General features: G+C 42.2%; 1 non-coding gene and 1 pseudogene across 1 annotated transcript; both read right to left on the bottom strand.

The window, feature by feature from the left end:
- Positions 1-7,123: 7,123 nt before the first annotated feature.
- LOC147450726 (uncharacterized) lies at positions 7,124-8,818 on the bottom strand (annotated as a pseudogene).
- A 1,735-nt stretch (positions 8,819-10,553) lies between these two features.
- LOC147450725 (U1 spliceosomal RNA) lies at positions 10,554-10,716 on the bottom strand. Its single transcript, XR_015189329.1, has one exon. It is a non-coding gene; the product is annotated as a U1 spliceosomal RNA (small nuclear RNA).
- Between the last annotated feature and the right edge of the window lie 3,754 nt (positions 10,717-14,470).

Below are 14,470 nucleotides of genomic sequence, written 5' to 3'. Positions count from 1 at the left end.
CTTCAAGTTCTGTGGTGTTTCGAGATTGTTTGATGTGTATTCGGCTCTAGAAAGCGTTGTAGGAAGTTTCCTCTTATGCACTCTTGAAGGCTGTGACTTAGACATTGGGCAGAGACCTCTGTAGGAATTAGTTAGGAGTCGGTTGAGTGTAGGTTAACACCCTATGCTAGCTTCCACGCACCTACGGATTGAGCTTCGTCCTTAGCTGACAAATCTTGTTAGGTGAGTTCTTGTTGTGCTGACGTCCGTCGCGCCGTATCCGTCCAACACACACACACACACACACACACACACACACATGACACAGATTTAAAAATCCCTTTATTGTCCAAATGTAGTAGAATGGTCATCAAAATTTCCTTCTAAGGAAAAGGTCCAACATTTGCGATTTATTGAAGGTAGAACTTGTTTTCTTCTTCTCTCTTTCCCTCCATCTATCTATCTATCTATCTATCTATGCGTGTAGTTGACCCACTTTTTCATCACAAGGAAAATCCTAGTTATCAGCTTTTCTAAGAACTGAGGATACTTTGACATGAACAGTTATTGAAAACCGATCTCTCTTTGATCTTTGTGTCTCTCTTTCTCTCTCCCCTTATCTTCCTTTAATTGATAAGTGCCTCTTTGATCTCTCTCTCTCTCTCTCTCTCTCTCTCTCTCTCTCTCTCTCTCTCTCTCTCTCTCACACACACACACACACACACACACACTCACTCACTCACACGCACATGCACACACACATAGACATAACCTCTCTCTACTCTCTTCTTCTTGTTGATCAGTGCCCCTCTAATCTCTCTCTCTCTCTCTCTCTCTCTCTCTCTCTCTCTCTCTCTTCCCACTCCTGACATACTTGAGCTACATCTAGAGCTAGCCTATGGATGGCCCAAATTTGTCATAAGTAGGCAAGCCCCTCTCTTCATGAAAACATACTCAATGTTTGAGTTTTCATTAGTGTCTGCCATGTGCACGTACGTACAGACACTCAATGAAGTAATCGATGAATGGGAGGGGAGGTGCCTCATGTTCAACAATTTTTCAAGCACTTTAAGAAAAGGTATAGAAGCACCTCTTTATAGTTATTTTTAAAATTTTAAAATATAAACTTGCACAATTTTTTTAAAAAAATGAATATTGGTCTTTAAAAAAGCCCTTTGAAAATATAAAGAGAAATAAATCTTCAAAAATAAGATTTTCATCAAGGTCCATCAAAATTGACCATTTTTTGTTATGTGCACTTATGCTGGTACATTTACTTTATGTACACTTTAAAGGAGAAAGTTTTTTGACTTGCCACTACCAAGTCTTTTCAATTCCTCTTCTTAGCATTTTAGACGAAAGGTTTTGTAAGGTTCTCTTTTAAGTCAACCAACGCATGACACATGGATGCCCCTCCTTCCTTAAAATTTTAAGTTGCATTATATATAGGATAGATTTTGTACAAGCAAGCTCAACCACTGTGTTTGAGCATTGACGTTAAGAAACATTTTTGTTTTTGTATCTTGGAGGCTTCAGAGAAGTTGCCCCGAGAGAAAGTGGTGTCAAGCTAATGTATGTAAGCCAGAGCTTGATGGGAATTCTTGAAGCCGAAAAAAGTATCAAACTGTATTGCTTGACCGCATCCTTGAACACTTTGGTCTTCTTATTCTTCTTTTTCAAGTTTTCAAATTGAGTAGCTCTCATGAAGTGTTTTGCTTTTTACCATAGTTGGCCCCACCCAAGGTACGAGTGCTTGTCCACATAAAAGGAAGATTGACCACCATTGTTGTGCATTCCGCTTCAGAAAAGAAGCAGCTTTCATATCTTTGGGATCTTACCTAGAATTTCTTTGTTATAAACTTTATCAAATTGCTAAATAAAAGCTTAGTTTTCCTTGCACCTCAAAGCCCAGAAAGCGTATCGCTTGTCAGACCTTTGGCCTCCTTCCTTAAAGTCCTTTTTGTCTTCCAAGGCATCAAATGATCATACATACGCAAGTAATAAGGTGGTTATCCTCACTATCAAAAGATGTCCCAAAAATTGGAGGCATCCCTTCATCGTGCACTTAAGGTATACCTTATATAGAGTATCCTTAACATGCATGGCATAGCCCCTTATAATCCCTGACATGGGCCCTTTCATCCTCGCTCCATTGGCACCACCATCCAAGTCTCATAATGTCCAAAAGCACCGGTCCATAAGCACCCCTACCAATGTTGTACCGCCACACACACCAATATCTGCATCAAAATACCCAAAGCACCCAAATAGCTGGGAAAGGGTGACCTCTCATGTCGCATGCTTAGACAATGCCCTGTGTCCATCACATGCTGCTTCTTTCATTAACTCTATCACTGGAGAATTGAATGCTTGCAAGTCTTTGCTTTAACCTTCATCTTGGTCTTTGACTTAACGTTCATCTTGGTCTTTGACTTGATCCTTTTTTCGTTGCCGAAAAATTGTATTCATTGGTTGAGCCTTCATGTGATTTGCTGCCTCTATTGGAGCTTAAGCAACAGCTTTTTGGAATGCAAAAAATACTTTCAAGTCCACCAACTGCAGTGCTTCTTGCAAGACCGCCACCACTTTCAAAACTTGCAGCATTTTAGAATGCCATGCTCATATTAGTTTGCCATGCTCGACCTTTGTTGCAATCTCTATCAAGCTGTGTTTTAGAATGCTTTTGTTGCACCAATTCTTGTTGCCAATAAGACGACCAAGGGACCCACCGACCTAGCACTCTGATACCACTATTAGGGGGCATGGCTATGGTGGGTGGAAGTGAAGCTTAGCCATGAGAGGAGGGTGAGTAGAAGAAATAGAATGAGAGAGAGAGAGAGGCCGATCGCAAAGAAAATAACACACTATATTTTTCTTGATAAACCGTTTACAATATATAACGACTAAAATTAGCTACTCCAACTTGCATGCATGGATCACAAAAGGAGTGGTGTGTATATATATATATCTATCACAAGACTGTTTCCCATGGGCTATTCCCAATAGCTCAAAGCAAATCACACACTATATTTTTCTTGATAAATCATTTACATTATGTAACGACTAAAATTAGCTACTCCAACTTGCATACATGAATCACAAAAGGAGTGGTGTGTATATCTATATATCACAAGAGTATTTCCCATGGTGTAGACCCAATAGTAAGATCTTGAAACCCAACAAGGGGGGTTCTTAGTTTTAGCCTTTCCTTTTTCTAAAGTTATTAGGTACAGAGTTATGTGCTCTAGGTGTAGTGCAAAAGTGAGAAGGTTTTTTTTATCACTATTAGGTAAAGAGTTCTATGCTCTAGGTGTAGTTGAAGATTGAGAAGGAGATGACTTGTGGTTCTTACCATTGTTCTTACCACTCTGCTAAGTTTGTTTGTTCTATAAGATACTTGACTTGTTCTCCTTTGATTTACCTTTGTTGTGCTTCGTTTCTTGCTTAAGAGTTATCCTGACGGTGGCATTGTGATCAGTAGGGTCTAAGACTTCTAATTCGTATTTGATGTACTTGTCCAAACCAAAGAGGAAAGCCTCTTAGCAATTCTCATTTAAATTTCACATGAATCTACAAAATACGGCAATAAAAAGACATAACAGAAATCCCATTTTGCTTGAGGCCTTGTCAATCCTCTTTCAAGCGATCAAGGTATTGCGGTGGCATAAAATGAGCCTTGAGCTTGTCTTTGAACTCAACCCAACTATTAGATAGTGGCTTTCCATCCACGGCATGCTCATATTGCCCGGCCATCTATGCCTCATGCCAGGCTTGATACCAATTCATGTCATCCAAGTGTAGTGATGTCCAAAAGCACCGGTTTATAAGCACCCCTACCAATGTTGTACGGCCACACGCACCAATATCTGCATCAAAAGACCCAAAGCGCCCACATAGCTGGGAACCTCTCATGTCGCATGCTCAGCCAATGCCCCACGTCCATCACATGCTGCTTCTTTCATTAACTCTGTCACCAACTGGAGAATTGAGTGCTTGCAAGTCTTTGACTTATCCTTCATCTTGGTCTTTGACTTGATTGGCGGAAAATTGTATTCGTTGGTTGAGCCTTCATGTGTTTCTTCTATTTCTTGCACTTTTGCTTCTCCTTGGAAGACTCTTTCCCCGTTGACTTTGACAGTGGCTTGTCCGATGGGTAAGTCAAGGAGCATGAATGCATGAAGAAACTATCATTTGTGTGTTCCATGAGCTTCTGTTCTGGATGCTCTTGCATCTCCAAACCTCTTTAGACAATCTGCTACAAAATCCCTCCAGAAAAGGGAGAAGCAATAGGAAAAAAAGTGTCCCAAAATCGTTGACAATTTGTAGCCAGGGTATCGTCTTTCCGCATCCTTAGATGTTTCCAAGCCGTAATCACGTCGTGATCATAGTGCTCAGTCAACCATGCCAAAGTAAACGCTCTCTTGAACTTTACTCATGTTTTTAGAGCTTTACTATGGTGTATGAGCATTGCCCTGGAGAAGAGATGTTGCCTTTTGTACCTTGCAGGCTAGAAAGAAGTTGCCCCCAAAGAAAGTGGTGCAAACTGTTGTATGCAAGCAAGAGCTGGATGGGAATCCTTGAAGCCCAAACCAAAAAAGTGTCAAACCGTATAGCAAGCCTACCCCATGGGCACGCTTTATAGGCATCGTGGCCCAAAAGCAACTGGCTTGCGAGGACTCTGACGGCTTCTGCCACCGTGTCGCTCATTCTCAACGCCCATTGTTGAATCATGAGACCGTCATAGGGATTCTAGCTACCAAAGCCCGCGTTCTAGCCATTGGCTCGGCGAACCGAGCATACCATTTGAGAGCAACCCCAGTCCCATTTCTTGCTGTGGCTCACTTGCCACATCTTCTCGTTGCCCATAGCGTCCCATACCTTCAAGTCCAAGTCAAAACTGGCTACCAGCCAATGATCCCTGCGCTAAACAAAATGCGATCGATTTGAATGTCCCCCATCATGCCTGTTTCTTCCAACATGTCCTTGCTCTTGACAGGAGTGTTGAGCGGCCTAGAATAGGATGAGAGGGATCCTTCCCGTAGAAGCAAGGGCAGAAGAAACCTCTTCCTCTTTGTTCCAAGATGTAATTGCAAAGATGTAAGTAAGGTGTGGGTGATGGTCAGGGTCTGCGCAAAACCTATATGTAAACCAACTAAAATACCTGCGTCCCAAAATCTTAGCCAGTTTTTGAGATCTCTAACCGGTTTCAAAGGGAAAGAAGAAAGATTAACCGGTTTTTTAAAGAAGCCCAAAAAAATTACCGTTTTTTTTAAAGCAAGACAAAATAGAGAAAATGGACCACAAAAATATGTTTTATAATGGAAAAACAAGAAACTAAATGCATACCTCTATTGGTTTGACCTATTGCTCATAATTATATCACTAGAATCGTTGCTCATTCTGAAAGAAGTCATCTAGATGGACAATTTATCAAAACAAATGCCAAGATTTACATTCATACCACATAGCTTAAGAAAAGTAACAAATACTTGCACCTTGAATGACCACTTGATCTTGGTATGTCAACCTGCATAAACTACAACCAAACCAAGTAAGAAGAGAGTAGGGGATTCGAACCCCATCACCATGGACACAAATCCATGGGCTAAGCCGAGCTCTCTACGGGAAGAAGATAGCTGGCTCCCTTTGATTGCTCAATCGAGACATGTGCAAAAAGAGGAAGCCAGCTATCCTCCCCCCAAACAAACAAGTCAGAACATCAGTATGAATATGAAAAAATTCAATTCCATAAGTAAAACAAATTTAAAAAACATTGAACTTACTGCATCTACCTATTTGATATGGCAACCATAACAAGCTATTATCCATAAGAAACTATCATCAACATATATCCACTAATAACCAGCATCATCTTCCTTATAACCAACCGTGACAAAATCCCAAAATCATGTTGCTCATGCGAAGTCATAACCACCATAACCTCAATATGACCAATTTTGCACATACGCATGACAAGCCATGACCAACAATATTGTATATCAGTCGTAATATTGATAAGCAGTGAGCATCATCTTGTGCATGCATCATCAAACCATGAACACAAACCAAACCAAACCATACCCTGCCACATGTTTAAGCAACCAAAACCTGTCACAAACTCTGTCATGAAGCATCATAAGCTGCCATACGCTTTTCCATACATAACCATGGTTGTCCAACGATAAAGTCTCCTGAAATAACCAAAACTAACCACATGTTTAGCCAACAAAAAGCTGCCACATACTCTTCCATAAAGCATCATAAGCTACCACACGCTTTGTTATACATAACCATGGTTGTCCAACCATAAATTCTCCTCTAATAACCAAAACTAACCACATGATTAACCAACAAAAACCTGCCATAAAGCATCATAAGCTGCCACACACTGGGAGTCATACATAACCATCATTGTCCAACCATAAAGTTTCTTGGAATAACCAAAACTAACCATGACAAGCAATCTCACAAACAATGAAGCATCAACCTCCAAGAGATATGCATCAATCCTCCATAAACACTCCATTCATCCTACATAAGAACAATGGATAGTAAGATTGGTTCAATCAATGCACGTTGTTAGCTGATCACGTATGTGAATAACCAAGAACACATTTAAGACACTACCTTTTGGACTCGCTGAAGAGATGGCGACTTGTCTTTGCTCCATTTCTCCACAACTTAATGGCATCCTCAAATGCATAAGCTCTCAATGGTGGCCCTTCAATGGATACGCGCATTAGAGCGTCTAAGTTGCGAGTGCTCAAATGGCTACGCAATCGAGTCTTGATAAGATTCTAGACACTGAAACCACGTTCGCAAGCAGCTGTACTTGCACATTGTAGCATGGAAAGCTCTGCTAGTTTCAAGAGGGTTGGATATTTCTCTCTAGTGGTAGGATTTCTACCAATAGAGAGAAATACATATTTTAAACCCCTGCCCTTCCACTCATAAGGTGCTTGCTCTCTAAAAACATCATACTCTCTTTTTTCATTTACTTTACTAACTAGAGGGTCTATAATCTCCCCGTGCAAGACCTTTGGCTCACCATAAAATGACAAAAGGTTATCAATCATATCATATCCAAAGTTCCGATATGCAATGCCAGTTGGAAAACAACATGGAGATAAAGCTTTGAAAGAACTCAATAAACCCATATCGGGAAAGCGTTGTCGCAAATTAGCAACAATGAATTCTGAAAATTGCTTTTGAAAATAAATAGCAGCATCCATATCCTTACCACATTTTTCTCTTTCAAGCTCAACAGATCTATACATGTTTCCCCGAATAGGGCGCGGAGAGCTGCAAGCTGTCCATTACGCGGTCCATAATCTGGAATCATAGGATAATCCAAGCCATCAAGCACAAAAGCATTAATATCAATGACAGGAACTTCTATAAATTGTGAAGTAATTAGCCGCATCTCTGCTTCAATCAAACCAACTACATCGGTTATATCAACAAAAGTGCTCTGGAATATCTTTGACAACATCGCTAACCGCTGCAAGATGTCAGCCATAAAGTGCAAGCTATATACAAACTGAAAATCTTTTACCTTGTCAAAGAGAGAAGAGTTATTCTCCTTCAAAAAGACGAGTAGCGCTTCAAGAGACTCGCATACCTTGTGCACACACATAGATCTACTTAACCAGTGCACTTTATGAATGCGGCTCATTTGCAACATTGCGCATCCAAATTCAGCTTCAAGATCTGCCAATTTAGCACTTCTAATCGAGATCTTACTAAAGGTGGATGCAATCTCATTCACAATTTGATCAATATATTGTGCATAAGCATTGCCTTTCACTGCATCAACCAAGCATAGACTAGCTCAATGTGCAATACAATGAATAGAAGTCATGTAAGGGTTTTCTCGTTTAAAACAAGTAACCACCCCATTGTGCCTTCCTATCATTGCAGATGCACCATCGGTCCCAATACATATCATTTTTTATCTATCAAGTTGCAACTCAGCCAAAAAGAAACTTGCACGTTCATGCAAATGCTCAGATGTACCTTCTGCAACCTCCAAGAGTCCCAAAAAAACTGTAACAAGATCTGAATCCTCGATGAAGGACGCATAGACAATCATATGCTGGCCTGTGGCTATATCTGTTGATTCATCCATCATTATGCTATAAAAGTTTGAAGCATTTAGATGCAACAATATTTTTTGTCAGCAAGTCCTCACTAATATAACGCACAAAAGAGCTGCATGCTTTATCATTTTGATACAAATCTCTCACCAAGTTTGGACAATCACAAAACTCAAGTAAATCCAGAGTAGAAGTAACCTTACTAAAAGCCAAATCCTCCTTGGCAACATGGTAGGCTGCTAGCAACAAACAGTCATTTACTACTTACCATCGCAACATCTTGACACTTTTCAACCCCATCTTCGATGGTTATCTTATTTTTTCCAAACATATAGTGTGCATCTCGATGTGCTTTAGTACCTGCATGCTCAGTTAGGGCACTATGCTGGACATTAGCAGATCCGTTCTTACCAAACTCACTGCGCGAGTTATTGACCTGCTTGCAATATTTACAAAACATCCTAGCACTAACAGGATCAAATTCAGCCCATTCAAATGCACCCCTACTTCCAGCCCAAGAAGGGTTCCATGCAAGCCTACGAAGTTCCTTTTTTACCTCAGTCAACAACCTTGGAAGCATTAGAGCCATCATTACTACTACCTGTTATGTTGTCCTCCACTTGAAGCTCCACCACTTGTTCAATAGAGGAACCGTCTTTTGCACGACGCCTCTTCTTTGATTTCTTGACAGGTGGTTGCTCCCTTGTGAAGCGTGGCATCGCAAACAACGTTCTTTGAGACATCCTAGCATAAAAGAGAAATCATTTTAATAAGATATCATAACTCTCTCTCTCTCTCTCTCTCTCTCTCTCTCTTCTCACATACACACACACACACGCAAAGTATGTGTGCACATACATAAAATATCCCCTCTAACTATGCATGAACATTGTATAATTGAGCCTTCCAAAGAAGTATCTTACCTCAAAGCTATGCCACTTCAAAATTCAAGAATGCCTGTTGGAAGAGAGGGGATTTAAAAAATTCCTCTAAAATTGAGACACATAAGTTCAAAAACATTTACAGCCACTCCATGGCTAAGTTTTCCTTTTCCAAAATCTTAAAAAGGAACTGTGTGTCGTTAGAAACATGACTTCTCCCAAACATTATTGTACATTTAGATTCATAGAAGTAGAAATACATACAAACATATTGGGTAAAGAAGAGCATGATCCTGATTCTTAAACATATTGAGCGGCACACAACTTCCATTTTAAAATTTTGTTAAAAGCCATAAATCAACCACAAGAAGGGCCGATAACAGAGATCGCATATTGGTTAATCTCAATCACATACCTTAAAAAATAAAGTCTTTGTGAGTTCTGAGTGAGGAGAGACCCTCACCTTTGTCCTTTCGTGCGAATACGGAATATCGAGAGCTAATGGTGTGCAAGCTGGAGTTGATTGTTGCCTGAGGCCTCTTTGTTGTGAGTGCACCAAAATCTGCAGATTCGGCTGGCTCTCCAATCATGCAGATACAACGGAAGCTTAGGGCTTCTCCTGCATGCCCTTCCTCCTCTTCTACTTCGAACTTTCGGAACCTTTTTGCATCAAATTGGTGGGTGACTGTGTATTGCGCTCAGTGTTCACACGAGAGTGTTTGTGGCAGTGTGCGACGCGTGAGTTGTGAGTGTGTGTGCGTGCCTGTGTGGAATTTGGATGAATGTGATGCGCGGCAATGGGCATGCATTTGCATGCAAGTAGCTCACAGTTAATACTCAGGAGTCAGAGACTAGAGCCAGAAGTATTAGGTGCATGATCATACTATGTGTTAATTTCTAGAATCTGCTCCGCCAAGCCCCAAGGACCATTTTGGAAGTTTGATAATTTGATTCCAATTTCTTGCTGCCTCGTGCCACTTAAAAGTTGGGCCTTAATGGCCCTTTGCCTATTTCGATTTCCAAACACTTATAAAGTTATAACTTATACGTATCTCCAAAGTCCACAGAGTCACAAACCACTTATATATATCTCCTTATATATCTAATATTCCTTTTTTTCTTTTTAAGCCTATCCCTAGTGTAAAACTTTATCTCAAAGCCCACTTTTTTTCAAACCAGTATTTTAAAGATTTCCCCTATTTGTTAACCGGTTTGCTCTAAAGAAAAGGTCCTACGAGACCCGGTTTTAGTGAATTCTAGCCGGTAATTTTACACACAACCCCGGTTTTTTTCAGACGTTGGTGATGGTAGATTGATTATTAACCCACCTTTCAGTTGCAAGCTCATGCATAATCACATATCCTAATTCCAGGATTGCAGCTCTTAAATGTTGTCAGGAGGTTTCACAATCTGCCTACAGAGCGCAGACTTAAAACTTCAAATCTTTCAGTGGAGGGGAGTGTGAGAGAGAACGACAAACCTGCAGCGCAAACACATGCAGACGATGATCGATGAGCGGAGACCTAGGGGGCTGCGCGGGATAGACACATCTGTAGGGCACAGACATTACGCACGATAAACGTTACTCAAGATTGAAATGGGGGCCGCGCGAACGCGAGCCCCCGCTGCCACAAATTATGACATGCACTCTCCCGCAGAGGGAGATGCTAGGGTGCGGCCCACATCCGCAGAGCAATGGAGGGGCCGACCCTAGGCCATCGGCCTTCTTGCTCACCGATTGACCCCACCCAGGTAAGTATGCCTTCCCATCCGCCCGCGCCGCTTTATATACGTGCGCCCGAAAAAGGCACTCCCACTACAAGAGGTTGTGTGCTCTTGTGACGCTGTTAGCGACGGAAATACACTGGGTTTTTATAACCCCCGGCGTTGCTAAAACCGTCGCTACGAGCGTCGCTACGAGAGCGTCGCTATATGCGTCGCTATAAGCGTCTCTATATAGCGACGCTCATAGCGACGGTTATAGCGACGTTTACACAGAAGACTATAGCGATGCTCATAGCGACGCTACAGAGCCATAAATAGCGACGGTTATAGCGACGCCTGAGAGAATTTTTTTTTGGTGACAGGGCATTGAATACCCTGCCACCCATCAACCATATTGTACTTGATTCACTTTTTAAAAAAAGTGTAAGGGTAGATAATAGACCCAAAATAGTCACCCACAAGACGCATTGTTTGCAAAATTGACAATTGTACACATCATAGGCAAAATGAATTGATTGAAAAATGTAATAATGACAATTGTACAACATCATAGGCATAAAGAATTGATTGGCAAAAGGAACTGCGGTGACAAATGTAATAATATACATGGTTCAAAAAGACGTATAAAATCCGTCTCATGATACATAAGCTATGAGAAACCCTAAACTAATGCTATCTAGCTACGGCTAAACTGACGTCGTCTAGTCAGACGTCTCATCGCGTCCAAGCGGCGTATCTGTCGGATTCTGCAAAAAAAGACAATAAGACAGCTTTCAGTAAGTATAAACATATAACGACATTTATAAAACAATACAAAAAATAGAAAAGAGTAAACCCTAATACTAACCATGCCGTCGCGAGAACTGAGAATGTCCATCAGGGCGTTTAATCCCTTCCTGCCTACGTACTCGCGCTCGTACGGTGTGGGATCACGTCTTGTCATCGACCACTGTCAAAACATACAAAGATTTCATTATGTTAGAATTAAAAAACTCATAAACCCTAAACTATCGAACATAAAGAGCAATGCGAAAACACTTACAAAATCGGCCTCAAATGATGCCCATCCACCGCTCCCCAAGTGGTGCGAGCTCCCTGCCTCTACTCGCGCTCTGGCTGCATCCTTTTGTTGCTTCCACTTGTCGGGATTCTCGCGTGCTGCTTTCTTCACATTCTTCCAATCTTCTTTGGCCAGCCAATCTGGCCTGTTCCACCCATTCTTGATTGCTTTTTGCACTTCGGAACGCTTGTGTTTGCAGTATTCGCGCATTCGAATCTTCATCAGGTCTTCATTGAAGCGCTGATCCCATGTTGGAACGGGAAACTCATCATGAAGTATACTGATGACTCTGTTTTTTAAATCACTTGGTACTTCACTCCATTTGTTTAGTATGTAGTGTCTAAACAGCTAAGAGCAAAGACCACGCATGCGCGAGATCACCTTCTTGCCGTCATCATCCATGATGATGCCGCCGCTGAAGTCGACGGAGTAAGACAAGCCCTCTGGCCGGCGACGCGTGAACCTGGGTGTCCCGGTAGGGGTCTCTAGCAGTGTGTCGATGGGGGTACGGACGTCAGGTGTCTCCACCGGCGTCTGGGCCTCGAAGCGAGGACTGTCGAGTGGGGTGGCTCCTGGCGGAGTAGGTAGAGGTGTGTAGCTGCTAGGAACAGTCAGCCGTGCAAAACCTGGCGTAGATGGCGATGTTGTGGCTGGTGTGGGGGCGGGCAAAGAAGGGGAGGGTAAAGAGCCTCGTCGAACACGAGGCAGTGTGGAGGCATCGGTGGCGAAATCCCCACAACAACTGCCACCGCCACCACTAGAGCACCGGTTTCTAGACGAGTGTGAAGCTCGTCTCGTCGACGCCGAAGCTTCGGAGCGCGCCGAATGCTCCGAAAGAGAGGGAGATGCGGATGGAGTAGGAACGCGCAATGATGCGCCAGAGCGATGACGCTCCACGTACCACTGTCTCTGCTGCGGTGACAAAGAAGAAAGAAACTCCTCATCATCCATACCTGCATTAAACACACGAATATTTAAACTTAATATTGAATGAATAGAGTAGACAATGATGCAAAGACCATTAAATACAATGACGTAATGACGCATATAAATACAATGACGCAATGAATTGAGTGATAGAAGAGGCAAGTCGAAAACTCTGAATTTTCAATCAAAAGATGTGAGCGCGAGTAGAAAAGAGCGTTATACACCATGGAAGGTACTTAGAGAGCCAGAGCTTTTACAACACGGAGCAAAATTGTTCAAATACAATATTTGTGGCTTTAAGAGATCTCTCTCTCATCCTCGCATAACTCAGCATAACTTCCTATATCTATATAGAGCTCTCCGTTTAAACACATATCCTCTGTTTCATTTTGTAGCTCCTCTACATGCATCCCATATAGAGTAGTAGCATCTTGATGCTCGTCTGGCACCACCGCAGCGGCTTCTGATTGAGCATCTTCTCTGATCTCCTCCATTGATGCCGTTGTGATTGGCACATGGTAGCCTTCATACGTCCTTGCACTACGAGGGGCCACCTCTATGACGTACCACCAGTTTGATGTAGACTTTGTAGGATGAAATATTACCTGCCAGAGCCACATAACTTACATGAGAGCTTTCAAGCACATAACTTGTAAAAGGGGGATGTTAACTATTTACATACTTACTTGTTCACAATGCTCGGGTAGTACGAAAGTGTCTCTTAGGTCAGTCCATTTCTTAGTAGAATCCACCTCAAGAAAACCAGACTCTCCTCTACGCACAGTAGCGTTGCGACCCTCCATGATTATCTTGAACCATTGCACGTCGAACAAGTCGAAAAAAAATCCTCTGTAATCGATCCTCAAAATCTCTTGCAGCGTGCCGAAGTAAGTGAGTTCCGCCACCACAGGATCTGCATCAGAGGAACGTCGTCGACTAGACTGTTCAAATTTTGCCATGATTCCACAATCTTGAGTAAAACGCTTTTTGTCGATTCGTTCCACCCTAAAATGTCGACCTTTACACCATGCTGCTGTGTATGACTTATACTACAACGAACAAAGATTATGAGTGGCCGTTCAAACGTTTATAAATAAAGTCACTTGCTAGTCGTACATTGCAAACTTACCTTGGTCGCGCAACCCCGAGAGTACTCCCACTCTTCCTCAGTCACTTCGTCACCGCATTGTTGTGCGCTTTTCAATTGGTTGTGCAACCATCTTAAGCTCATGAATGTTGGTAGGCTCTCCAGAACCGTCGGATAGTGCATCGGTGATCGTCTTCCCCGTCTCCACTCGATTCGTGCCCTTTGTCGCTCTTGCTTTGCATCCTCATATTGTGAAATCCACTTTTGCATCACTGGATTGTGAAGCATGCAAAATCGGTTGATTTTAGCCTCTAGATCTTCCGTCATCTTCTTCTCAACACCGAGATTGCACATGACAATCCCAGATATGCGCTCATCATCTATGGTTCGCCATAGCGTGTCCCGGGCTTTATCAAATCCGTCTAGCCACTCTCCAATGTACACTAGGGACTCTGATACCAACCAACCTTCTGCCATGCTACCCTCCGGACGTACCTTTTGACACACATATCCCTTAAGCGTTTTCATGAAACGTTCTAAGAAGAACATCCATCTGGAATGAACTGTGCCAGCTATTTCCACCTCATAAACTATGTGAACAAGAAGATGCACCTGAATGGTTAGCATGGTAGTAGGAAAATGTTTCTCAAACATGCACACAAGCTCCGCAGCATTTAGTTTGGCGAATGGTATGGAGTCTACGTTGATCTCCTTT

The sequence above is a fragment of the Adiantum capillus-veneris genome, chromosome 9 (assembly GCF_014529385.1).
Source record: "Adiantum capillus-veneris isolate H3 chromosome 9, ASM1452938v2, whole genome shotgun sequence".
Lineage (NCBI taxonomy): Eukaryota > Viridiplantae > Streptophyta > Polypodiopsida > Polypodiales > Pteridaceae > Adiantum > Adiantum capillus-veneris.
Note: the sequence above shows the minus strand (reverse complement) of the source record. Positions and strands in the feature narration are given on the sequence as shown.